At 36.6% G+C, this 25,255-nt stretch overlaps 1 long non-coding RNA gene across 2 annotated transcripts in view; it reads right to left on the reverse strand.

Annotated features, from left to right (window-relative positions):
• Window positions 1-24,891, reverse strand: part of LOC146768568 (uncharacterized) — a 178,981-nt gene extending 154,090 nt beyond the window's left edge. For both annotated transcript variants that reach the window (XR_014954631.1, XR_014954659.1), the window contains exon 1: window positions 17,715-24,891. This is a non-coding gene — a long non-coding RNA (uncharacterized LOC146768568). The remainder of the gene's footprint in view (window positions 1-17,714) is intronic.
• Between the last annotated feature and the right edge of the window lie 364 nt (window positions 24,892-25,255).

The raw sequence follows: 25,255 nt of genomic DNA on the forward strand, positions 1-25,255 counted from the left end.
GTTCTAACAGAACTTGAATATATTGGATAGCTTATTTAATATTTCTTATAAACAAGAATTTGATTTCTTTTTTTTGTAGCATGAATGATTCACGATAAAATCTTTTGAAAAGGAACATAAAAACAATACATCTATTGAAAAGGAACATAAAAAAAAATCACGAGCTATTCAGCTTCTGTTTCAAATGGGTGAAGTTTGGGGAGATCTACAGGGAGGTTCTGTTCTAAGATCCAAGGAGAGGTGCATAACACAATCATACAATTTCAGATTTTCATATACAGAGAGGACAAACTATCACAAAGATATTTCATACCAACTGGCAGAGAGATTTTTGAGATTGAGATTTTTTTGAACTAGAGACTTTTATTTCCAATGGCCAGCACTTCATATTTTTCTATTTAAAAATATTTTATCTCCATATGAATTTCTGAATAAGCATGTCCACCTTGGTTTAGGTCAGCAGAGACTTATTGGTCCAAAAGAACAGTTTTATATAAGGAAGGAATGCCATATTTCATTAGAAAAGGAAAATGAAAACATTTTCTGTCCTAAAAGTGAATTAAGACAACAGGCGAGTATCAAGTGGAAGAGATAAATCTACTTTATATAAATAAAAATACAAGATAGATTTGGAACAGTTCACCTAAGAGACCACTATATAAACGTAACAAAAGTTAGGTGCTATCACTTTTGAAAATGACATCATTTTTGACAGCTATCACCTGGAAAAACATTAGGGAATACTCAGCTACCACCAATGCTGTCTTGTCCTCTCCTGCCTCACCCTGTCTGTGCATTCAGTGATGCACTGCATTAAGTATCCAAGTAGGTTTAGCTTCACAAACTAACTTTTTTTTTAATCTTTCTGCAGCATCCAACATACAAAAGTATCACCTCTCTCTTACCCTAAGGAGATCCTGCTGTGAAGAAGAGCAGGAAACTCAATACACCCTCCCTCACCAGTAGTAAAACACCTTTGTGCCTTTAGCATCCCCAGCAGGGAAACTGAGGCAGAAAATGGCAGCTGCATCATACAGAACACAAGGGTTTAGTGAGGCCTTGGCTGTTTTTCTGGAGATCAAGCAGCCCCCACATTATATGCAGGGTCAAAATAACTGTTTTTCAGGCTTCTTTCTGAATGCAAAAGCATTTTTTTTACCAATGTTCATGTTGTACATGACACCCTCACCCATTTCTTTACAAGACCTTCATCTATAAGGGGGTCATAATGGCCACATTATTTTATGAGTAACTAAACACAAAGTAAATTCTTCACCTGCATGACACTACCCACCTTTTAGGACTTTCAGGGGTGACACTTTCCACCTGCATAGGATTGTTGATTTTTTTTTTTTTCCCTATGGAAGACAGGGTCTGTAAATAGGGCTGATCTATTTGATTACATCAGATAATATAATGCAAGACAATAGACAAGGCTTTCAGTGAGCCAGCCTGTTCTTCAAGTCTGCAACAGCAGCAGCAGCTAACTGAAAAATAAATACCTGCTGAGAACAAACTTACAGTTCAATTAAAGAAAACATTGTTCAGAAAACAAAAGTACAGAAGCCCTCTAACTATGGAGGCAAACACTTCCCCAGGGAATGTAACCTGTAGGGGTGCTGCAAGTATTTTCCATAAGCAGGGTACTGTACCAAGTACAAATATATTTACAGCATGACATATAAGTAGCTAAATAATTCAATCACTAGATTACTACATTTTTATCAAAATAGCAACACATTTATTTTCATGGCAATCTTTTTGTCTGTCTAGAAAAAACTTCAATATTTTAACCATGCAACATAAACAACCACAGGGTGAGTCAAAGATAGGCTGAATCATTTAATTTAATAACAGAACTCTGATTACAGTTATAAGTTAAAATATACTTAATCAATGACACACAGTTAAGTCATGTCCAAAACTTTTTGAATATTCATTCTATCTGAAGACTAGAACCAAATCTCATATATGACTGCAGTGAAGGACAGTCTGCTGGCCAGGATAGGTGACATAGCAGCTTAAAAAATTAAAAAAAATATAGGGTCATTTCTGAATTTGGAGGTGGACAGTCAGAAATGTTAACAAAAATATCCCAGACCAAAAGGAATTGAAGACCTAGGCAAAAAGTTTGCATCACAACACCTGAATGCTCAAAGGACAGAGCTGAGAAGGAAGCTCACACAACTGAGCGCTCAAAGCTCTCTACTAGGGTAAAGAATATTAGCTGTCCAGGTGGACAACTACAGTGTGAATCAATTATAATTTTAAGTTATCCAGTGTAGTACTTAACCTAATGCCTAAACTCTCAATGCATCTATTTCCTACTTTCAGCCATACTGTTAATATCAGACTGAAAGATGCTGCTTTGAACTACAGAGTGCTAGACTTGTTGCCAAACTCGGTCTGCTTTTCTCCCATCTAGACTAATAATCCCTTTTAGATCACCCTGCAAACAATCATATTTGCACTTTTTATTATGCAGCAATTACATTACAGAGAACATCTCAAGCATTAGTCTCCAGTATCACTATGAATCAACAAGACTACAAATAACACTGCTTGGCCCAGTCTGGATGCTGGACCTCGCCTCCAAGAGGGGTGCAGGTTGCAGGTGGTGCCACACACCCCAGTCAGAAAGGACTGCAAGCAGCAGCAGCCTGTCATGGAAAACATGTGCCTGCTGTCAAGGAAATGCAACTAAAATTGCAGATAAAGCACAGAAAAAACACTTCAGGAGTCAAGAAAAAATGCTTGGGTATGCTGGTTGCAAGACCTTATTCTACCTATATTCATAAGCATTACATAAGCCGCAGCTGGTGCAGCAAGACTCTAAAAAAGAGAACTTCAAAGCAAACATTTCTTTTTTTTAATCCAGAACATCTCTTGCCATGTCAATGTGCCAAGGTCAGATTTGCAGGACTGAGTATGGCATTTAAACCATGAGCATGACTTTGGAACATCATTCAAAAGAGAAGGCGCGCAGCCACCAGCACTGCTCCAGGCCAGCCCTGGAGCCTTGCTGTGCAAAGGAGAGTAAAAGAGTCTCCCCAGCCAAGATAACATCTTCAGAGAAATTCTCCCAGCTGCATCCAAAAACTGGCAGCAGATATCAGTGCTTCCTGGAGGTGAGTTTAGCTCCTGCCACCTCCAGGCACCGATAGCAGGATGACATCTGGGCACCTCATCTCATGGCAACTTCACTGGGACAGCTCAGCAGCTACTGGCTCTTCCTCACTGCATTGAAGTTTGTCCTGGCAGGGGCTCTGAGAGAAGGCTAGGGGTGTTTTAGCCAAATTGTAGGCATTTAATAGCATGGCTATAACAAATGTTAAAGACTTGACATGAAACACACTTTGAAAGTTTGCTCTGCTGGGGCTTCCTTTCTTAAAAATGCCCAGAGCACCAAAACACATTTATTTCAAAGTACTCTAGATTCAAGAACCTACCACAAGATATTGCCATGAAAAACTTTTAACTATTATGAGATATTACCAGTGAGGCAGTAAAATATTAGAACCTTTCAATGTCCCAGAAAGTAAAGGAGAAGCTTGATCTAACTTTGCAAGAAGCTTGGTTACCAGTAATTAAAGTAATGCCAGAGCCAATACTTCAGAAACATCTCAATTCATTCCCAAAGCAACAATTCAGTGATATTAGACAGAAAAACATTCAGCATTCCTCCTTCTGAAACAATAACTTTAGATCTTCCATAAATACCTATAGGATTAAGTGTAGATAGGCAGATGAGACTGCATCATGGCAAGAAATGGCAAGTGAGTTCTGCCTTGAAATTGAATACCTCTTTCATGGGGACTTCAAGTAAGGATGACACAGCTGAATAGAAAAATCAGTATAAAAAATTTAATCTATCCAGGGACTGTAGCTTGTTTTACAAGCATCATTATTTCAACCACAACAATATTACAGCTATTATAAATAGCACATGCTAATATCGATACAGTAATTCTTTAGCAGAACAAACATAAAGAAGATACAATCACATATTGAGATTGAACCCAGCTGTCTAAGATAAGAGTACAACATTGCTTAAAAAACGTTAAAACACAGTTTGAATTTGTAAGTGTAACATTCAGCTTAAGAAATGTTACAGAAATTGAGTTAATGATGGCCAGTGATGGGGATGTTAATTTATGACTAATTTCACAACAATTTGTGGTAATATGTCAGAGAGGCCAGAAGGTGGGGCTTGGAGTTGCTAGAACATTTTTAGTATTTTTTTTTCCTTTTGTTTTTGAGTACTTCATCAATTTGATTACACATCTAAGAGCATAGCTACAAGATGCACTTTAATGTCATGATCACAGATGCCCAGTACCACTCATTACTAAAGAAAACACAACTTGCATTTAAGGTTGGCAAAATTTGAAAACACAAATTAACACAAGAATGGCTCATGATTATTTGCTGTCCATATCTGTGAATATGTTGTCATGAAAGTTAGCAGAAACACTTCCATGCCCCTCAGCAGCATATATTTAAAAGTGGGAATGCTACTCAAGCTAATTTTTAAGCCTGTATTTCACAGTAAAAATAAGTTGAACATATTTACAGCTATAAAATAACAAAGGAAGCAGAAAAACCTGAGGACTATAGTGGTGTTAAAAAAAAAAAAAAAAAAAACAGATATTGAAGCCAGTTTTGTAACAGACCTATTAGACTTTGTTTTTCCACATGGCATAGACAAAAAGCAAACTGTAATCAGGATAGAGGGTTGGACTTGTTTGAAGTGTTATGAAGCAGAGATTACCACAGCCTGTTTTAGTGAAGGCCACTACTAAAGGAAACCACTGCTTTAAAAATCACCAAAAATACAAATAAAAAACCCAAAGCACCCAAAACCACTATCATATGGTTGTGTTGGAACCCTTGCCCTTCAACTACTGGAAAATGTATTCCTGTCACCTGATGAAATATTACTCCATAACCACTTTGTGATTCAAACAGAAAATTCAAATGCTAATAAATTAGCCTGTACCGTATTAAAGCTAGGGAAAACTTCAACTTTCAGAGCTGTAAGCAGCAGCCTGGGCTCTGTGAGTAAAATCACTACAAATTTGGATGCTGTGAAATATAACATTACTACTAACATGGATTTTCTGGCAGAACTTGTAGAGGACAGAAAGACATTTATGACAGAAAAGCCTGAAAATTCAAAAAGAAAGAGTGGAAGCAACTGCCATTAGAGAACAGCATAAACCCAATTTAGTGAATTCCCCAGAGGCCAGCAATAGAAATAATAATCCTTCCTGACACGTCCCTTGTACAAACACTAATTCACCCAAGCCCTGCATGAAAAGGCAAAATAAATAAAAAATACAATTTCATGTTCAGAACAGTGATAACCATTCATCCTTATCAGGAACGTGTGAAATTAACAACAAATGTAAAATCCTTCACTATCTAACAATAGGGGAAGAAAAAAAATTCATGAGGTTTAGAATAGAAGTTATCAATGTAATGTCCTTGGGAGACATGAAAATATGTTAGAATGAAAGTGGACTAGTCAAGGAAAACAGCCACGAACAGATATTTTTATATTCAGAAATGAAAGGTATGTGCTAAAAATCTTTACAAAGTAAAAACACAAAATTAAAAAAAAAAAATACCAAAACCAGGCAGATGCCATGAATACATTTATCCTTTTAGGGGCCCCCGGTGCTGTTCCTATGAGACAGTACACGTGTCTCTCCAACTAACAGAAAAGGAAAAGAAAAGTCATATTTTATACCTACAAAGACCTTACAACAATGCAGAGGCCCACACTAAGTGACTGGTCTTAGGGAGTCTAGTGATTACAAGTATTTCAAAGCTGTCACTTCATATTAACCAATACATTTGACTGGGAAGAAAGAAGGAAGCTGCCTTCAATTTGGCTGTGAATTTCAGTTACGTTTCTAAAAAAAATAATTTTGGGTCAAATCTATACTAGCATATAAAATAGGTGAGACAATTCCATTTTCTCTCTCCTTAACAGTGGGCATATTTGAAGGAATCAAAAACATTAATTTGCACAGTTCTCAAGTTCTAGCTTTCTTGACTTCAGATTTCTGTTTTATAAGCTTTCCTTAACACTTGTTATTTCAAGATAAAGTAGTCGTTTTAGAAGGAAAAAGCTTGCAACAATTCATCAAAAGGAGTAAGTGCAACTTGAAAGTGCTGGTTTCCTGTGAAAGCAAACTGTCTTAGGAACATTCAGCAGGAGAAAATTGCAGTGCTAATAGCCAAGTGTGCGATGCATTGGTTCATCTGAGAGGGAGGAAGGGACACTGGAACCTCCTACTCAAAATGCCTTCCAAAATGTGTTCCTCTGCAGCACACAGTGGTGCTCTGAAACATTTAATCACTGCCAACACAGCTGTTGTGCACCCAAGGTCAGCTGCAGTGCACGGTGCACATCTCCCTTTAGCCCGCTGACATAGGGCTTGCCTAAAAATAGCTCTGCTGTTGATCCAGGTATATGACCCAGGAATTCAAATTTTAGCAGTCCATATGCCCTTACAAGGTGACAACAAGTTGTTAGCGACAAAAAAAAACACCATAAGCCTAAAATTCACATTTTTTTCAAAGTTTCATATTTTTTCCAGATATAAATGAACTAGCAAAGGGGAAAAGGGTTGTTTGACACAAATAGAGAGAAAATAGGCTAAGAAGAAAAGACCCATATTCCAGTTATTTCCATTATTTCAGTTTTCAAGCTTTTGAAATACAAGTGCCAAAGACAAAGCCAATGCACGCTTAAAGAACAGCACATTGTTCTGATCTGCACATCTTAAACAGCACAGGGTCACTCAGGAACACAGGCTGCTCTCTGACGGACTTTTTGTCTGTTTCTTCATTCAAGAATGTGTTACTTTTTTCAAATGATTCTCCAACCCAAAGTCTTTTTTCACTTAGTTGGTATCTATTTCCCTTTGTGCCCCACACACCCATTAAATTTTTAGTCTGATGAACAGGATCCATTACAGCACATCACAGAAAAAGAAGAGCAACTCTGAATCTCCAACAGGTGAGTGTGTTATGTTCTGCTCTCTCTGGTCTTTTATCTCTTTCCCCCTGCAGAGATTGCATCTTTCTTATTAAGAGAGGCCAGGAGATACATGCATGCAATCTGAGTAGCAAGCTATTAGAGATTTTCATATCCCTAGCCAATTGTAGAGAAATGTGACTGATGTTTTACCCTTTGCAGCACTGACGTGTGTACAAATAGCAGAAATCACGTTAGCCTTTGTCTTTCTAAGCTTATGTAAAATATTTACATCTAGATGGATGCTTTTGACAGCACAACAGCAGACATGTCCTATCATTAACTGCACACATTCAACTATTTCCCCTGGTAAAAACACTTACCAGTGTGACAAAATTAAATCTTGCAGCAGATGCCTTGTGGGTAGTGATATCAGACTGAGTGCAAACATAGTTAAAACTATGACATTTTGTTCTGTATCACAGTGATAAAATCTGGTAGTGAGCTGAGACCCTTTTACTGCTTTATTCCTTGTCTAAAGCCCGATGGTACTGTCACATCTGCCAGCTGAAGTGATTCAACCCTGTCCATGTTGAAATTAAGGAGGAAAAGTACTAAGATTAGATATGAAATGTATTTGGTAGGTGTGAGTCTGAAAAGATTTTTACAATGTAATTCTTGCTTTAATGGAAAAATTAATGTAAAGGTGAAGACAGATCTCCATCTGATACAACTCTGCTAAGATTGTGGTTACTTGCTTCCTGTTTGGATTCCAGAATATTTACCACTTGTGTCTTCAGACCACCCTAATCCAAGATTTTGTTTCTACCTAGAGAGAAACAAAATTAAAAATCCTACAACTCCTTACTAGGTTTTAATCAGAAGTTCAAAAGCTCATTTCTCACCAACAGAAAAAAAAAAAAAAAATCTCCTTTTCCCCCCACAACCCAGAACTTTCAATTCCTTCAATTAGCATAAGTATCATCCTGTCACTGGAATTTGAATCTAGGAAAAAATATCAACGAACATTAAAAGAAAAGCCTGACAGCATACCAAACTAAGTAAACAATTTTCTTCATAAACTGTGTAGTGAAAAAGGAGCAAGAATTTGACACAACATATATTTTTTCATAATGGTCCCTCTGCTCTAACACCTGGAGCGAGTTAGCAGGGTAGAAAAACTGTAGGAATTCCATGATTTGCACCACTCCTGGTTGCTATCTTTCAAATTTGAAAGCTGCATGACTTCATTTTGCATTACAGAAAGGGTTTTCAAAGAGTAGTCTTTTACTTTCCACATATCTTCAAAACAAATTTTTACAAGTATTTTCTTAAGAAAGCTTCAGTCTTACTGGCCAAATTTCAGTTACCATTCTGGCAATCTAGCATACATTTATATATAGTCTGAAATCATCTAACACTTTGAGGTTTTTTAGGTAGTCTGAGAAAAAAATTGAGAAACTTAGCCTATTTCTTCCTGGGTTGAACATGAGCAAGAATAATGAGAATTGCTCCAAGTGAGCATAGTAATTACTATTCTGATATTTGGTGATATTATACCAAAACTGTATTCCAGATAGCTTAAAAATGTTTTCTATAAAGTAACATTGAACTGATAAAAGATGCACATCTTATAAGCCACAGAACAAAGGCATAGAGGTGCTGAAATACAGAAATCTAGACTACTTCTGTACCTTCTTGAGTAATAGCCAAAAAAAAATTTCATGCCCATGTTTGCATATTGTAAGCTGACAAAAGAGCTAAAAATGTATTTGTTATTTTGGGGATGGGAAAAGGTGTCTTTCTGGTTCAATCTCTTATCCCTATAAAACCTGAGTAGAATTTTCTTCCTCAGGAAAACCTAATATTTAAGAATTCTATAATTTTCAAAAAAAAAAAAAAAACATGATGCAATTTCAACACTATTAATCTTTTATGTAGTTTACATATGATAGACAATTGCTATTGGCATTTCTGGTGAAGATACCATTCATTAGCCAAGGAGTCATTGTCAGTTTGCTAGTTAATATTTTTCTTTAAGGCTGGAAGCAGCTTACCTTTAAGTAATTACTAGCTAAACAAGAAAATGTTCTGAAGTGCTCCAATCACAACATCAAAGATTACTTAGGCCATTAAAAAGTTTGAGAGTCATGTAAAAAATTAGCTTTTTAAAATTTTGTTTCAGCACTTATGAATATTTAGCAGGCACTTTAAAAACAAGTTATTTGGCTTAATTATTTTGACTTGCAGTATGTTCTTAGATTAAGATTCAGCTTTGCTCTTCTACTTACACAAGAGATGGCCAAAATTAGACTGAAGAGAAAAGAAACATGCTACTTTCCACTGTAATTGACTACATATATTGACAATAATTTGACAGCTCTCAAGAAGTTTTCAATGAATTTAAAACCTGTGCTTTTGCTTTAAGCACAGTTTCCTCAGCTGTACATGCTTATAAAATTCTGGTCTGTTCTGCCTCTCCCAGGGCTCACCCCACCTTGTTTTCATTATCTGGCTACAACCCAGTGTGTTAGCAAGTGGGTGAGGGTCTTACAAGAAGGACAAATCTCTTTCAGCACCTTGCATTACCACCCCACCAAAAATCCCACCTTTAATGGTGAGGTTACAGAGTGTTACTATAGCCTATGTTAGCAAGGGGATAAACCAATTTTAGGCTACAGAAACTCCATAGGATTCCATTTAGATTTTTCCACTTACGTGTTTTCATTATTCACTAATAATTGTCAGCCTACTGAGGCAATGTGTTTTAGGAGCTCTACTGAGCCTACTCAATTCTGACAAAAAGGTACTATGATATACAAAGCTCTCTCTAAGCTTCTTATTAGACATGTCAGCTTCCCTTCTAAGAGCTTTCCATTAAGATTCAAATTCATGCCACTAAATTCTTTAACTTTCTTCAGAAGAATTTTATGACAATTACATAACATATGCATAATTTAGATCAAATGATAGTTGACCTAAGGAATTGAACTTGTTCATCAGAAATCTTCACTGAACCAGGGTTAATGGCATTAATCACCAGTTATAAAGCTCAATTCGTTCTCTGTCAAGCTGCTTTTGTTGCTCAGATGAAGTTGGCTTCATTGAGAAACCAAGCTGAGTTTTGTGATAAAGAACTGTCATCAGAAAAGACTTTCAAGAATTAAAGTATATGTGATAATAGATTAACCATGTCACTGGTTTAAAGTTTATATTGTACTGAACAAAGAAATGGAGCCAAGTTTGAGAAACTTAAAGGAATTGGCATTTTAAGTCTGACTTGGTATACTTGTGAGCTTGGGATTTTCTGGTGTCTTTTCTTTTTCATCATTCAAGTTCCTTCTGTCCAGATCTCCTGGGGAGTGTTCGGTAGTGATCAGTGTTTCACCTAATGATGTCTTTAGGGCTGCAAGAGAGAAACAGCCTCTAATTTTTATGATTACAGATTCTAGTGAGGTACTTCTCTATCTCACATATTCTAAGAAACACAGCTGCCAAGTTTCACCTGACTTAAATATATATTTACAGTCTGTACCAAATATCATATTTCTTCCAGTATTAATATTTTTGACTGTCTCTCTGTATCTTTTGGCTGAAGGCCATTCAGTACTTCAGTCATCACAAGCATTCATGCTTATGCTGAGAAATGTTAGAGTTTTTAAGTCAAACTCATGGACATGCACATTTTTAGATCAGTATAAAAGCAGAAATTACACTAAATTTATTATTATTATTGAATTTTTCCACGTGTGAATAGAAACTCGGCATGATTTTAAAAAATCCTCAAAAGAAAAGGAAAAAACCTGAATATTTAAATTGCCTGCACACCTAGTTTTCATGGGTTTATGAAACCCATGTAATTTTAATGGTTAGGTCCAAGTTGCAGATTAAGAATCAGTCCTTTATATCACTTTTAGATTTAATTATAGAAGGAAAATTAAACTGGATTCAACTTGAATATTTGAGTTTCTATATAGATTTTCATGGAAGATGCAAGCCAGTGGGTGTGAAAGCCTCAGGAGATGTATGGACATAGCAGACTGCCATGGATTAGGAAAGCTGCAGAGAAAGTTCTGTATGAGAAGCCATAAGCAGATTTCACTGGTTTAATTCTGGTTTTATCTTGTATCAGTAATACTTTTGATGTGCATTCTCCAAGCTACCATAATTATTCATGCATTACATCAAGGAAGCATGACAATATTAATTTATGTGATCAACATGCTATTTTCCTGCCCTGATTGCTCTGTAAAGTTATTTAAACATGGTGACATGATGTATATTTAGTCATGATAGAATTTTGCTTTACATAAACATCTTTAAATAAACATTTAACAGTTTCATTTAATATTTCATATTTTATTGCATTTTGGCACTAATTGTCAGACTTCTTTCAGCACTTGCATTTGAATAACTTGACATCCTTTGCAATCCTATGAAGCATAAAAATCTCAAAAGCCTTGAACACTTTACTGGAAAAAAGTTTAACACTTGCACAGGTAAGAAATAGCCAAAGTCAATTTTTCTTGCCTGAATGATGAGTACAGAAGCATAATTGGGATGCAGGAAGCTGTGATCTGGGTCAAGCAATCTAACCATGCATTGTGATCATGCATTGTAATAAGATTCCTATACTCTAAAAGCTATAACATTGCAAAACTCTGAGCCCTACCTCTTTGGTACAAACCAAGTGACTTGAATCCCTGAAGTCTGTAAGTCAAACCTACCTGCAGCTCAAAGAAATGTTTGAGATAAACAATTTTTCAAAGGTCAAATGAGGTTAAAGTGAGCATATCCATGGCTAAGACATTTCTATGGTTTTCTGCTCACACTGTTAAATACATTCATTTCAGTGACAGAATTCATCACCTACTGCTATATTAAAAAACAGTCTTCATTCAAAAGACTCTTCCTCCCAAAAATACTTAGATTAAAACAAGTTCACCTTTCAACTCCTTCAAGTAAAACATCTTAGCCTCATTGGAGGGCATACCATGCTTTCATTCTTTTCTGAACGCATTGCAGCTTTGGTTGTGTTTTGAGCTCCTGATGTTGTCATACCTGTACAGCCAACACAATTGACTGCTTGATATTCACAAGGTTATATAAAACAGAGCTGCCCTTTTCTTTTAGAAGTGGCACAAACAGGGACCGAGTCCTCCCAGAAGCCTGTGACAACTGTGGCAGGACTGGGTGGTGCCACTTCCAATTGCTGTCTGAAAGCCAAAGCCCAATTCAGAGTGACCTCCCACAGTAACTCCTGTGGATGGGTCCCACCCTGGCTTTATTTACTTTATTTACTTATTGCTTATTTATTTACTTATTGCTCCCCCAGGTCTGTCTAGTGTTTGCAAGCTTTTCTAGCATTAAGCAATCCAAGACCAAACAATGACCAAAAGCATTCAAGAGCCCACAGCTCCAGTATCTACTATAAAACAACATACGAGATGAGTCCATCCTTAAAATAATATATTAATTTCATTATGTAAACATTTTTATTTTTTTACCTTTGACTGTGTCACTAGCCTTTTCACCTTTTGGTGAAAAGTCAGATGAGCTAAGCCTTGTTTTAAGAGCATTTACAACTATGTAACAATCGTGTGCTTGATAAGATTTATTTTCTTTAAGGTATATTGTCTAGCATTATTATTGTTGTTGAGAAAGTTATTTACAGATTTTTCCTATATCACCTTCTATCCAATACTTTCTTAATGCTCTAAATAATGGAATGAAACTATTTTCTGCAGTTGATGGAAATTTCCCCTCTCTGCAAAAAATATGCTAGAGGCACACTTCAAAGTGTTCTTTCCCAGTTTCTTAGTGTATCTGGCTAAACTTAATAGAAACTGCTCTAACATCCCTCCAGATCATTACTGAGGAGGAAAACTATGATGAAAAATTTTAACATCTTAAAAATATTGTCATGGAATATCCTGATTTGGAAGGGATCCACAAATATTATCAAAGCTGACTCCTGGCCCTGCACAGCACCACTCCCAAAACTCACACCCTGGAGTTTTTTGGACCATTGTCCAAAGGCACTTTAGTGGTTGCTCATATTTATGTGTTTTATGAGAAGTGGGCTTTTGCAGCAGCTCTATGGTCACAGAGAGCTACAGAAAACTTCCCCATAGTGGGAAAGGCTGTGAGAAGATCAGAGAAAAGAGTGAGAAACAATTCTTATCTCCACTTGCTGCACCTGTTGTTGTGAACATGTGGAATGTATTATGGAGATTTGTTTACCAAAGGGTGATTTCTTAATTAGTCAATGGTGATGGTGTTTTAATAAAAGGACCAATCAAGTACACCTGTAGTGAACTTGTAGGTATAAAAGTATGGGTTTATAACAAAGATGATTGATCAGCCTCCTGTGAATCATGGAGTCTATGCTAATTATTACCTGGCCGGCGGCCCATTGCCATGACAGTGGGCTGCTGATATTATGCATTTTCTCACATATCAGTGAGACCAGTGGGGAATGGCCAGAGTTCTTCCTCTCTCCAACCTCCATTAGGCAAAAGATAATATTTGCACCATAATCACTTTTGTAATTCTCTCCCTAGCCCATTATCAAGTGTTTCAAATTGTTTTCAAGCATACTTGTACCACAACTTACTGGATACTCCATCTGAAACTTGCAAGAAATTAATTTAGAGAAGAAATCAGAACAAATTTAATGGTGTCCTGTATAAAAACTTATATGCAATTGCTTTGTTAGGTCACTGATACCTTAGTTGTTTTTCTACTAACATTTATTGCTGTGTGAAATCCAGCACTATATGGTAACCTCCTCATTCTGACACACAGAAGACTCTGCAGGCATGAAAATCCCTATTCAGCAACACTGAACTCACAGTGCATCAACTGAATGTAAAAGGATTACTTACATCTGAAATTATCTAAAACAAAATAAGTGTCCTGATCACAAGCATGCATTCTTTTGCCAAGACAAAGTTTCTGTGCAATACAGAAAACCAAAGGTCATGTTGCAACTCTTTACAGCATGTTTCTAAGATGTCTGTAAATCTTACAGCTGAACTATCTGAGCTTAAGATGAAATTAAATTATATTATTCAAAATATTATATTGACAGCACAAACCAAATACAGGTAACATAAATCAATAGGCAGTGTTTTAAGGAGAGAGAATTTTTGATAAAGAAGCAGCCTACTGTGTTCTTCTTTCATGACTTGTAAAAAAATTGATATAAAAGGGTTTTTTTATATATTTCAAAACACTAACCATACTTTTTTATCCCCCAAAACTTAAAAAAATAGTTCTTAATATTGAAATACAGATATTTGAACTATTTTACAGCTATATAAAAAAATTATTATCTAGTAAAGAATTTCAATACTATATCTAATTACTATCAGGAGAGAATGGGACTACTTTGGTCTACAAGTTTTGGGAATATGTTGAGGACAGATTTTTGATCCAATTACTTATACTGTTTGGAGGAAAAAAAATCCAAAAACACAACTAGGAGAAATTAAGTACTATCCCAGTAATCAGGGAAGGAATTGATGCAAGACAAACTTTGGAAATACATACTGCCACTTCAAAAGAGCCTGCCATTAAACTCCAGATTTTCCTTGGACTTATCAATCATGATATATTTCATTTTTTCCTCTTCTGAATTTTTGGCATCCAATGCAGTCCAACAGTAGTCAGAAGTGAAATATGTTTGTGCACCAAAATTCTATCTGCACGGTTTCTAGTGCAATTGACACTAGAAGATTTTTGAAGGATTTGTCCTTACCAGAAGATTGTTTCAGGGAAGATGGAGAGACTGCACTGAACAAACTTTATTGTTGCTTGAACTTGAGAAACATCCTGGATGAAGCTGCCTTCACTGAAACTGGGGAGGTTGAAACAAGTGGGGAGTTTGATCTTAGAGGTCTCTTTCAACCCAAACCATTCTGTGAAGTGACAAGACAGCTAATATGGTCATTATCCTTCTATCTCCCTCTGGCTCCTTACCCAAATGTTATCTTGTTTTTTAGGAACTGTACCACGTATGGACAGGAAAGTCAGAGACAGACCTCTCCAGGCAAATCCTTTGTCTCAGCCACAGACATGACTTTTTGTTTCTGTAAATTTTTCTCTGGCCTCACTATTCCCAAGCTGCTCTGAGAAGAAGCTGCTTAGAATGATATCCCATTCTTCCAACATCATTCTACCTCCCAAACCTTACACTGGCTTTTATAGGTTTGTTCCTTGCTTCTTCCCTTTATGCCATTATTACAACAGCAGCACAAGACTTTCTCCTGCTGCATTAAAATCATGACAGGAGAGAGTGGCTGATTCTGTTTCAAGTTACATTTTAACCCCAAAATTTTTAGCTGTTTTGCCTGTAAAGATATCCTGTGAGATAGTGCAACAGAATAAGGTACTGCTTACCAGACAGTAAATAACTATTTGTTAAGTAGAAAATTATTGTTCAAGTTTTTTCATGCTGTGTCATCACCTAAACTACTCATCAGTTATTTCACTTACCTCCCCAACTACGAGCTTTTGCTCTGCTCTTGCTATTCATTCCTTGTCTGATAAGATACTTCAGCTACATGCTGTATTTTATTCAGCTACAATTTACAGGATTTAAGCTACCGAAATCTCCTTTCAATTGTTCTGGCTTAAAAGAGGTATTACTCATAATTCTTGAGAATGATATACAAACAAAGCAGTCAGACCTTGAAATGAAAACTTATATAACTTAATCTTTTAGCTCCCTGCCTGTGCACAGGGCACAAAAGTCCCATCAACATGCAAGACATTATTTAGGTGAATGCTACTTGTGATTATATTTAGCATAGATGCTTTATGATACTTAGGAAAGACTGACAACACTCCTAAACTACAAAAGAAAAGCAGCCTCCATTCTAAAGCAATACAGTATTTCAAGTCTTTGTGTTATGTTACTTCAGATACTCATTACTGGCATAATAGCCCAAGCATTAAGCTCTGAACCCAACTGTGCACACATTTTACTGTATCATTTACTTACCTAACTGCATGAATCTCAGACTTACTGCATGTGAGATTTTAAATCATTGTTCCAGCCTCAACATGCACTAAAAGTCAGAAAAAAGGAAAGCAAGATGCTGAGATCTTTTGTGAAGAAGTGGTATATGCTCAGCTAAAATCTCCTAAGAATATCAACAAAGAAGCACTGTTAGATCATTTATGGTCTCCAGTGTGAGGGATGGTAATGGCTGATATTACACAAAACTGAAGAGAGATTTTATAGAAATCTTAAGGTTAAAGTGAGCCAAGGTGTTTTTCAGCATCATTTTCACTGAGGGCCTTCTGTTATACCCAGCTGACCAACATATTCAACCTGCCCAATATCAACTCACATCCTTTTAATATTAAGTAAACAAGAAATATCTGTAGGAGGAAGTAACTGGAAAGGCGTTAAATTTTACTAAAAATATGGAAAGCAATAAATGCTGTGAGACATCCTGGATTTCAGCATTCTCGTTTATCTATTTAATTAACAACACTATGCTCTCAGTTAAAGCATCTACTACCATGTCCATAGATTTCTGCACCAGTTTCTACAGTTAAAATTATAGTACTCAAAAACCAACCTTTCTGTAAAAGCTTCCATTCCTGTTAACCTTAACAGATTTATCCTAGCAAGCCAGAACATAGACCATCTTCTGTGTTTTAAAATTCTTCACACTGTGTTTTTATTTTTTTTTGTTCAGGCTAATCTTTAAAGTTTCAAAAGCTTGCAACTTTTTCTGTGCTTTGAAACTTCTATTCCCATACAGCTCATCTGGTATCCTTTTCTTAGCCAAACAAACAAGTTCCCAGAAAATTTGAGATTCTTATATTTACAGTACAACCATGGTCATTTCCATATTCAGCTACATTTGTCTACATTATCATAAAAATCCACCTGGATTGAAAATATGCAACAAATTAAGAGTTTACTTGAAGGTATTTAAATAATGCTGTGTCCTCTGGTCATTTGTAACAGAGGTGATGCTTTGTAAACTGTAACATGAGAAGCTACCCATGATAAACAGCAGCTACTCTTTTCAACTGAAGGAAAATACTTAAAATTAGGTAAAGACTATACCAAATCTGAAGTAATAGAAAGGGAATAATCCTTTAAGAGATTAAAGTATCAAACAACTTCACAGTAGAAAAATAAAACCAATGTTGAATGTCATATTTTAGTTGCCATGCATACAATAGTCCCAAAGCAGTGAGTTAAAATGTGACTACAGCAATATTAGTTGCTGTAAGTACAAGCAAGTGCTTCCATTACCTATTTTTTTCTGCAGTATGAAGCAATAGTTTAAAAGGGCTTCTTCTGAAACTGAGAATATTTATGGGACCAGGATATTGAGAAGTATTATATGTTGTAGGAACACTTCAAACTAGAAGGTATAAACATAATTCAGATGAAAGCTTGGGATAGTTTTTTCCTAAAAGAAATGCTCACCTAAATGCCCATGTGTTCATTTTTACTTTTCCAGTACCCATAGCAGTAATTTGACCTACAGACTTGTGCTTGCTAAATCCAGCTGATTTACATTATACCAGTTCCTACAAATAGCAAATGCCTTGAATTTCTCAGCAAGACAGATGTGGTCAGGAAGGAAACTTGCTTTAAATCACATCTAGGACTCAGATGTAGTGGCATCAATTAAATCAGATGGGTATTTAGACTAGATAGCATTAACAGCAGGGTTTTGCCCTTATTTCTTACCTGCTCAAGAGAGATTAGAAGAGCCACATCACGATGCAGCATCACACAGGCATGAGAGCATTTGTGCAACCCCTCTCAGCAGTACTCAGAATAACCCCCCAGATCTCTGCTCCTACTGCAAGCAGAGGAGAGGTGGTCACTACCTTGAGAAAGCACCTTCACTTCATGCCCAGATGAGGGTGGCACACCTCTGGTCCCTCCCCTCCCTCCCTAATTAATAGCCAAGACAACACAGAACATTCTGACAAATCCTAATCTAAATCAGGTGTGGGTCAGTAAACTCTAAGTGCCCTTGAAGGAGCTTTGCATTCAGCAAAAGCACTATCTGAATAATAGAGAAAGAAGATAGCAGGAAGATATCATAATCAGGAGAAAAAGCCTTGAATCACAGCTATCTCATTTATTATTAAAAAGGTTCTTATGTGGGAAACTGAGATTTTATATTTTCTGAGCAGGATCTCATATACTCCCACTCAATGCCTATTATTTCGAAGAGTAAAAATAACAAAACTACATAAATGCTGAGCAGACAGCATTGTCTCATTAACATGGACATATCTTAGTTCCTGAAAGCCAAAAATGTAACAGATTTGAAAATTAAGTACTGTTGGTCAGACTCTGTCCTCAGGAAAGACAAGTTTTAATCAAAATAAATTCTAATGAATGAGATTATTAGCACTTCAGGGTTTAAGTGGTCTATTTCTAAGACTAGTTGTGCTTCATTCTCAATTTCATCATTGCTTTCATTCATTTCTTTCTATTATATTTTGTGTAAGTTTTACAAGAACAAAGACATTTAAAAGTCCTCTCAAAAGCAAGAATTCCATGGAATTACTCCCATTGTGGAGAAATCCTCAAACATGGATTACCAATACCTGCCAGTCAAAAAGAAAAACATGCCCTGATGTTATGCGATATAAACCGTAATTAAATTGTTTAATTTTTTGGGAGTAAGTTTTTGTCACCATGTCCAATGTTTAAGAATAAAAAAAAAAAAGGAAGGAAATTATATTCCTAAATATAAAATACTAAGTTCCAAATAAGCAGAACTGCATTTAAATATTGCTTGTAACTAGCCTTTTGTAGGTTTATTTCCAGTTGAAGCAGGGGGGAATTGCCAAACCACTAGATTATATTAGGTAAAAGTTAACAATTTTTAAAGTACATATGTTTTAGTCAATTTAATAAATTTCACTACCTCACTGGTGAGCAACTAGGAAAACTCCATGGAGGCATGTGACAAAGCAGTCTTAAATCACACCAAAATGAAACCACACCTTCCATCAGAATCAGGTTTTTAAAAAATTGCTTGGCCTCTCAAAGATGAATTGGATATCATTTAGAGCAGCACGTTTGTTCTTACAAATTCATAGAAATTCTATACAAATAATCAATTTCCATGTGTCATTTCATATCAGCTTTCTCTGATGGAGAAGTAAATTCACTTTATGCAAGCATTTTGACCTACTTTGTACTAATAAGCCTTAAGGGTTTTCAAGTAGCTAGTTTACACTCCTTGTAATTTACTTGAGTTTTACTTGGATTTTATTATATGTTATTTCAATATACACTATTACTGCTATAGACAGAAGCAATCTAACCAGACATTGTACTTATCCTCTGATAGAAGTATATACTACTGGTAGCTGTCAACTTTTTTTCCTCTCTGTTAAACTCAAAGAAAGCAAAAAAAAAAAAAAATTAGTGCTTTATTTCTTCTATTCTTTTGAAGGGAAAAGAAATATATATAAGAAAAAATTGTACCTGCAAGTTTTAGCCTGATATTTAATCTAGTTTTAAGTTGGCCACTAACAATTTAGTACTTATTAAAAATGTCTTTAGGGACCAAAATTTAAGTGAACCTACTAAAGAGTGGGAAGCACAATAAAGAATATCTCTGCTTTGTCTCACTGGTCTCTACAGGAAATATTTTATCATTCCTTCTGTCATCAATAATACTGGATTTACTTGATGTCAGCATAACAGCCTAAGCCACTACCTAAAAAAAAAAAATCATCTTTGTCATCATGGAAAGTTATTTGACATAAATCTGGAAATGCAGTAATTTTCTTAACTTCATTGGCTTATTTGTTCCTAATACAACTCAAAGTACTGAATTGAGAATTGAATGTACAAAGAGATCAATTAATAAATTCATGCTGATCTCTACAATCATTTTGCAAAAAAAGCCTAATCATCACCACCATAAATATAGCAGATTTGTTATACTAGGGGGTAGGTAGCTTTACATGTTTGGAACAATTAATAGAATATAACTTTCCAATAATCATACCTGAGGAATTATGCATTATCATGAGTAAGGAGATCCTGGTAATAAGCATGATTTTTGTGGTATACTTGGAATCTGTAAGCTCATCTAATTTTTTATTTTCCATTATCAAAATTTCTAATTCTGTCAATAACTGAGTTAAGGATGTCATTCAAACATTACATTGCAACAGTCCAGGTACAGGCGAGCTGATTTTTTCTTTACTTTTCACATTTCATTTCCATTGCACAGAATAAATATAGAAAGCATAGATCTTAGTAGTCACTTAGATTACACCTAGCTATCCATAAATATGTTTTTCTACTTAATCATCTGCAACCTGCACAGCCTATTGCATTAAATCAAGATAAAATTTTGCAGGACAGCACATAAAGTGTGTTTCTGTAAATGACAGGAAAGCAATGAATAATTTTTCCTCCCCATAAATAAAGGTCTTTGATTTTTTTTTTTTTTCCTGGCTATTTCCCCTTATGATCAGAATAGTTCTCTCTGCATTCTTTTAAATATATTTATCCTTATGTTGTCTGGTGGAAAACCTGTAAAGAAACAGTCTGTCTGTGTGATAGCTCAAACTATGATACAGAACTTTAATTGTTTGATTATTGAACAGGATTTAAAGTGGTTTCATAGAAAGGTGCAACAGATAAAACCCAGATTTTCTGGCTGCTGGCAATGTAGCAGAGGATCAAAGTACTCCATGTACTCATTCAGGGTAAGAATAATGGGGTCTGCCTTATGGTACTAAAAGTTATGTAGCTACTCCAAGAAGCTTGTTATGCTAGGCTTCATTATCAACATAATTCATACACATATTTTCTACTCCTGTACAGCCTCAGAAGCTTTATTTGTACACAATGCTCTCACTTGCCTCAAGCAAGCACAGTCATGTGTTCCCACATTATTCTCTTAAATATGTGCAACATAAAAGAGCCACGTACAGCAAACTGACTCAAGGAAAACAAAGTCAAAATGTTTTTCTTTAGTTTAAACTTTTTTTTTTTTTTAACTCTTTTCTTGCTGAAAAAAGTGCAGAAACTTAGGTTAGAAAGACATGGCAAGCATGTCACAGCCAAGGGATCTGGCCTGACTTGTGACCTTAAATCCAGCCTCTTAGCCTCTTCCTTGTTGATGATTAACAGTAGAAAATAAGTTTTTCACAATGTAAATCAACTATTCATCATAATTTATTTAATAGAAATATTGTCACTACCAGTGCATATTTCAGATTTGTCTTAAAGCCAAGAATATCTATTTAGGAGTTGCAAATTTCTCAGAAAGTGATACAATAAAAATCAAGAAGTGAGGCTTCTCGGGGTTTATTCTAGTGGCTTCAGCACAATTCAGACATCCCTGCAAAGCTTATATTAGAATTTGGAGCAAAGTTACATCAATAGTAATTCTGAAATATTAAGCAATAATATTACATAAAACAAAGCCCTTTCCTTTTTATTTCAGGAAATGAAATTACCTGGAGCCACAGACATAGTTAATGTGTGATCAAAACTGATGCAGGAAAATAAGTCACTAAAACAGTCAAAGAAGAAAAATCCACAGCTTCTACCTCATTAGTTCCCAATTGCCATTTTTTATCAATTGCAGGAGTTTTTAACTTGTACACTTAAGCTTTGATGGAAGTTTTAAACATCAGCTACAAAACAAGAATGGTACATGGGGTGTGTACCAAGGTATTAACAGGTCAGGGATGGATGTTACAGTCCTGGCTAATCTTGCTTTTGAGGACTTCATTTTATTGGTTAAGTTAGGAGTGCTGTCAGGAAATTAAAAATTCTGCACTGTGGGTCAAGCCCTGGCACAGGGAGCTAATTCTGCTCATCCATCTACCTCCAGACAAATCATGGTCAATCCTTCCTTCTCTAGACCAAAGTGGGACTCAGTTTCCCAATTTTAATACACTGAATGCAGAGCAACTACTGAGCTCCCAAATAGACCATGATGCATGCTTGATTCAAGTTTGATTCAAGTTTAAAGCCATTCAAGTTTCAAGAAGTGGTTCATTTACTTGATACTGAGACTCTGACTAGGTTCTGAAGTGCCTTGTCACAATAGGAAATTTAGTTAAATATAGAAGTTTTTCCCAGATTCACATAGCCATAACAGGATGGTAAATGCAACCGAGCTATAAAATTTGCTAATAATAACGGAAAAAATAAATTGTTCTGTCACAAGAAGTGTTAAAATTAAGCTTCAACTAGACTTTAAGTTTCAAATATTCTTCTAGATTACAAACCTAACAGGCCCTCCCAATGGCTTAGATCATCACAATGCAGCAATTTACTTCTTTCATCTCCACTTATGTTTCTTATATACATAATGTCAGCTACTGAACTTGTCAAGTTATTTCTATCTTATTCACTGGCACTTGCAAGAGATTTTGCTTAACTTAGTACATTACTTAGGTCAACAGGAAGAAAGGTTTGAGCAAGGAGAAAAGCTTAGAGAAAAAAGAATTACTAAGTATCTCAGACATAGGGATATATATTGTTCAACATAGGAAGAAAGGCAATGCATGTGGCTGTCATGAGCAGCCCTTCAGCTTGGCCTAAGGCAGATACCACGATCTTGCTGAGGATACTCTGTGCTGCAAAAGAAATGTCACACAGCCTTGGAAGCTGTCCCAGGAGCCCTCTCACCTCACAGCAGGTTAAATGATCCAAATTCACACTAGTGGAAGTGTAAACTCATCTCAAACTTTTACTGAGATTGTACCAGCTCAATAGAAACCTAATTCCATGTGTAACTATCTTAATCCTTGAAAAGGATTAACTCAGTCCTACCATAGACATATTTTGCTGTAGTTCTAGCTTGTCTTCTTTACCCCACAGGTGTATTTCTTTCACCTTCCCAACAATATTTTACACTCATTTGAAGGTTTAAGGTTCCTCAGCCTTTACATTAGTCAAACCCTCTGTTTTTTCAGCATGTCCTCCTAACCTCCTCCTCATGACTTCTAATCAGTCTTTTTGCTGCTCTCTGGGCAGTAACTGGCCCTCTTGACTCAAAGTGTTGGACTCAGAATTGGTGGTGAAGCTGGGCTCTTACAAGGGTACGGCAAAAGGCATACGAGTGGGTGGGGTTTTTTTGTGGAAGATAGTGCATTTTTCTTCAGCACAGCCCAGTATAAAGTTTTCTTCTGTTGAAATGGCAAGATATTGTGTACTTGTGTTGTATGTGTATTTTGGACCAATTTACATGGCAAATAATGCCCTTTGGTCTTTAAAAACATTTCTGTCTCTTCCCAGATGAAAGGAATACAAAAGCATTCTCAAACACTGCCTGGACTACCTATGGACAAAATTACTGCTAAGCAGAATAAACTAAATAGGTGAAGGCAAGTGGCTGGTTAACACTTCAAATTGAAAACTTGCTAATAAACCAAACTGTTCTGCAAATAATCTGTTATCATGAATAGCCTGCCTCTGGTTGCACTTGGAGCCTGTGTGCATCTTTCACTGCATACTGTTTTCCTGATCAAGACAGGCCTTCCTCTGACTTATTGGAAAACTCATTTTCTGAGGAACATTTTAGACCTTATGCGATCTTAATTTATACTAGCAAGCATCTGTGACATGCTCATCAGTATTCACCCTCTAAAACACCCCCTGAAAAAACAACATTAAAATAAATTTGTGAAGGAGTTGATAATAGATGAGATTTTCTTACTTGACTTGTTCTGCTGTTCAAAGCAGAGGATGACTGCACAAAGCCTTTGTAGGAGGACCTCATTTCCAGGTTAAATGATTCCTAACTCAGAGAAGGGTTGTTCCAGTAAGATATGTCACTGAAGCTATTGTGAAAATCTTCAGAGTGACATCTTTGGAGGGGACAGGGACAGTGGGGCCGAATGCACTCTCAGCAAGTTCACTGATGACATGGAGCTGTGAGGTGCAGTCACCTGCTGGGGGGAAGAGAAGGGAAGGGATGACATCCAGAGGGACCTGAGCAGGCTGGAGAGGTGCCCAGACTGTAGGTCCCACACCTACAGTCTGGGCAGAGAAGAGATTGAGAGCAGCCATGCAGAGAAAGACTTGAGGATGACGTTGGTGAACAGCTCACCATGAGCTGGCAGTGAGTGCTCTCAGCCCAGAAAGCCAAAAAGATCTTGGGCTGCATCCAAATGAGCATGGTCAGCATCTCAAAGGAGGTGATTCTCCCCCTCTGCTCTGCTCTTGTGAGAAACCACCTGGAATACTGAGTCCCTCTCTGGTGTCTCCAACTTAAGAAGGACATGGAACTTGTTGGAGCATGGGAGGCCACAAAGTTAGTAAGAGGGCTGGAGCAACTCCCCTACACCAAAACTGGACTCAGCATTCCAGGCTAAGAAAGTCAAGGCTGTTCAGCCTGAAGAAGAGAAGCTTGTGTGGAGACCTCTTAGCACTTTCCAGTATCTGAAGGGGGCTTCAGGAGAGCCAGAGAGGAACTCTGCCTCAGGAACTGCAGTAATGAGACAAGGAGAAATGGGTATCAATTGAAAGAGGGGAAATTAAAGGGGGATATTGTCGTTGTCGAGGCAGGATGGGAATGAATAGACTCTGACTCAGAAGGCTGCTGAGAGTAAAACTCCCATTTATTCAAAATACACTGCTCTTTTATACAGAGCTTCACAAGGATCAAATCCATTGGTCCTGAAGTGAAAACAACCCACAGCATTGGTGCAGAGTGCTTGACACACAGTGATAGAACTCAACTATAAACAATGTGAAAAACAAGAGAGATGAAGAATTATTTACATTCTTTCCCAGCTCTTTCCCAGGCTTTTGCCTGGATAGAAACTCTCAGTTTCTTTCTTTGACTGAATCTGAGACCCACAGGATATTAGGAAGAGATTCTTTACTGTGTGGGTGGTGAGACATTGTGTTCAAGGCTTGGTTAGATAAGGCCTTGAACAGCCTGCCCTAGTGGGGAGTGTGCACTAGATGATCCTTAAGGTCCCATTCCCTTAACATTCTATAATTCTATGATTTAAGCAGAAAAAACACCCTGCAGCATTGACAATCTTGACTTCCTCTTTTCTTCCCTATGCCCAGTGTTCATCTTGCCTTGCAAATCAAGAATCTCCTGCCCCTCCATCCATCCTAAAGTGGCCATCCTAAAGTGCCACCTCACCCCAAAGAACACAGTACACTCAGCAGGTTTCTGAACATGTTGCCCAGATCTGTCCTGCCATATCAAAACATGTTTTAGGAGACAGCATTCCTCCTCTCTACTGAGAATGTTTTTAGTAAACACCCAA

The sequence above is a fragment of the Lonchura striata genome, chromosome 1, assembly GCF_050655825.1.
Source record: "Lonchura striata isolate lonStrDom1 chromosome 1, ASM5065582v1, whole genome shotgun sequence".
Lineage (NCBI taxonomy): Eukaryota > Metazoa > Chordata > Aves > Passeriformes > Estrildidae > Lonchura > Lonchura striata.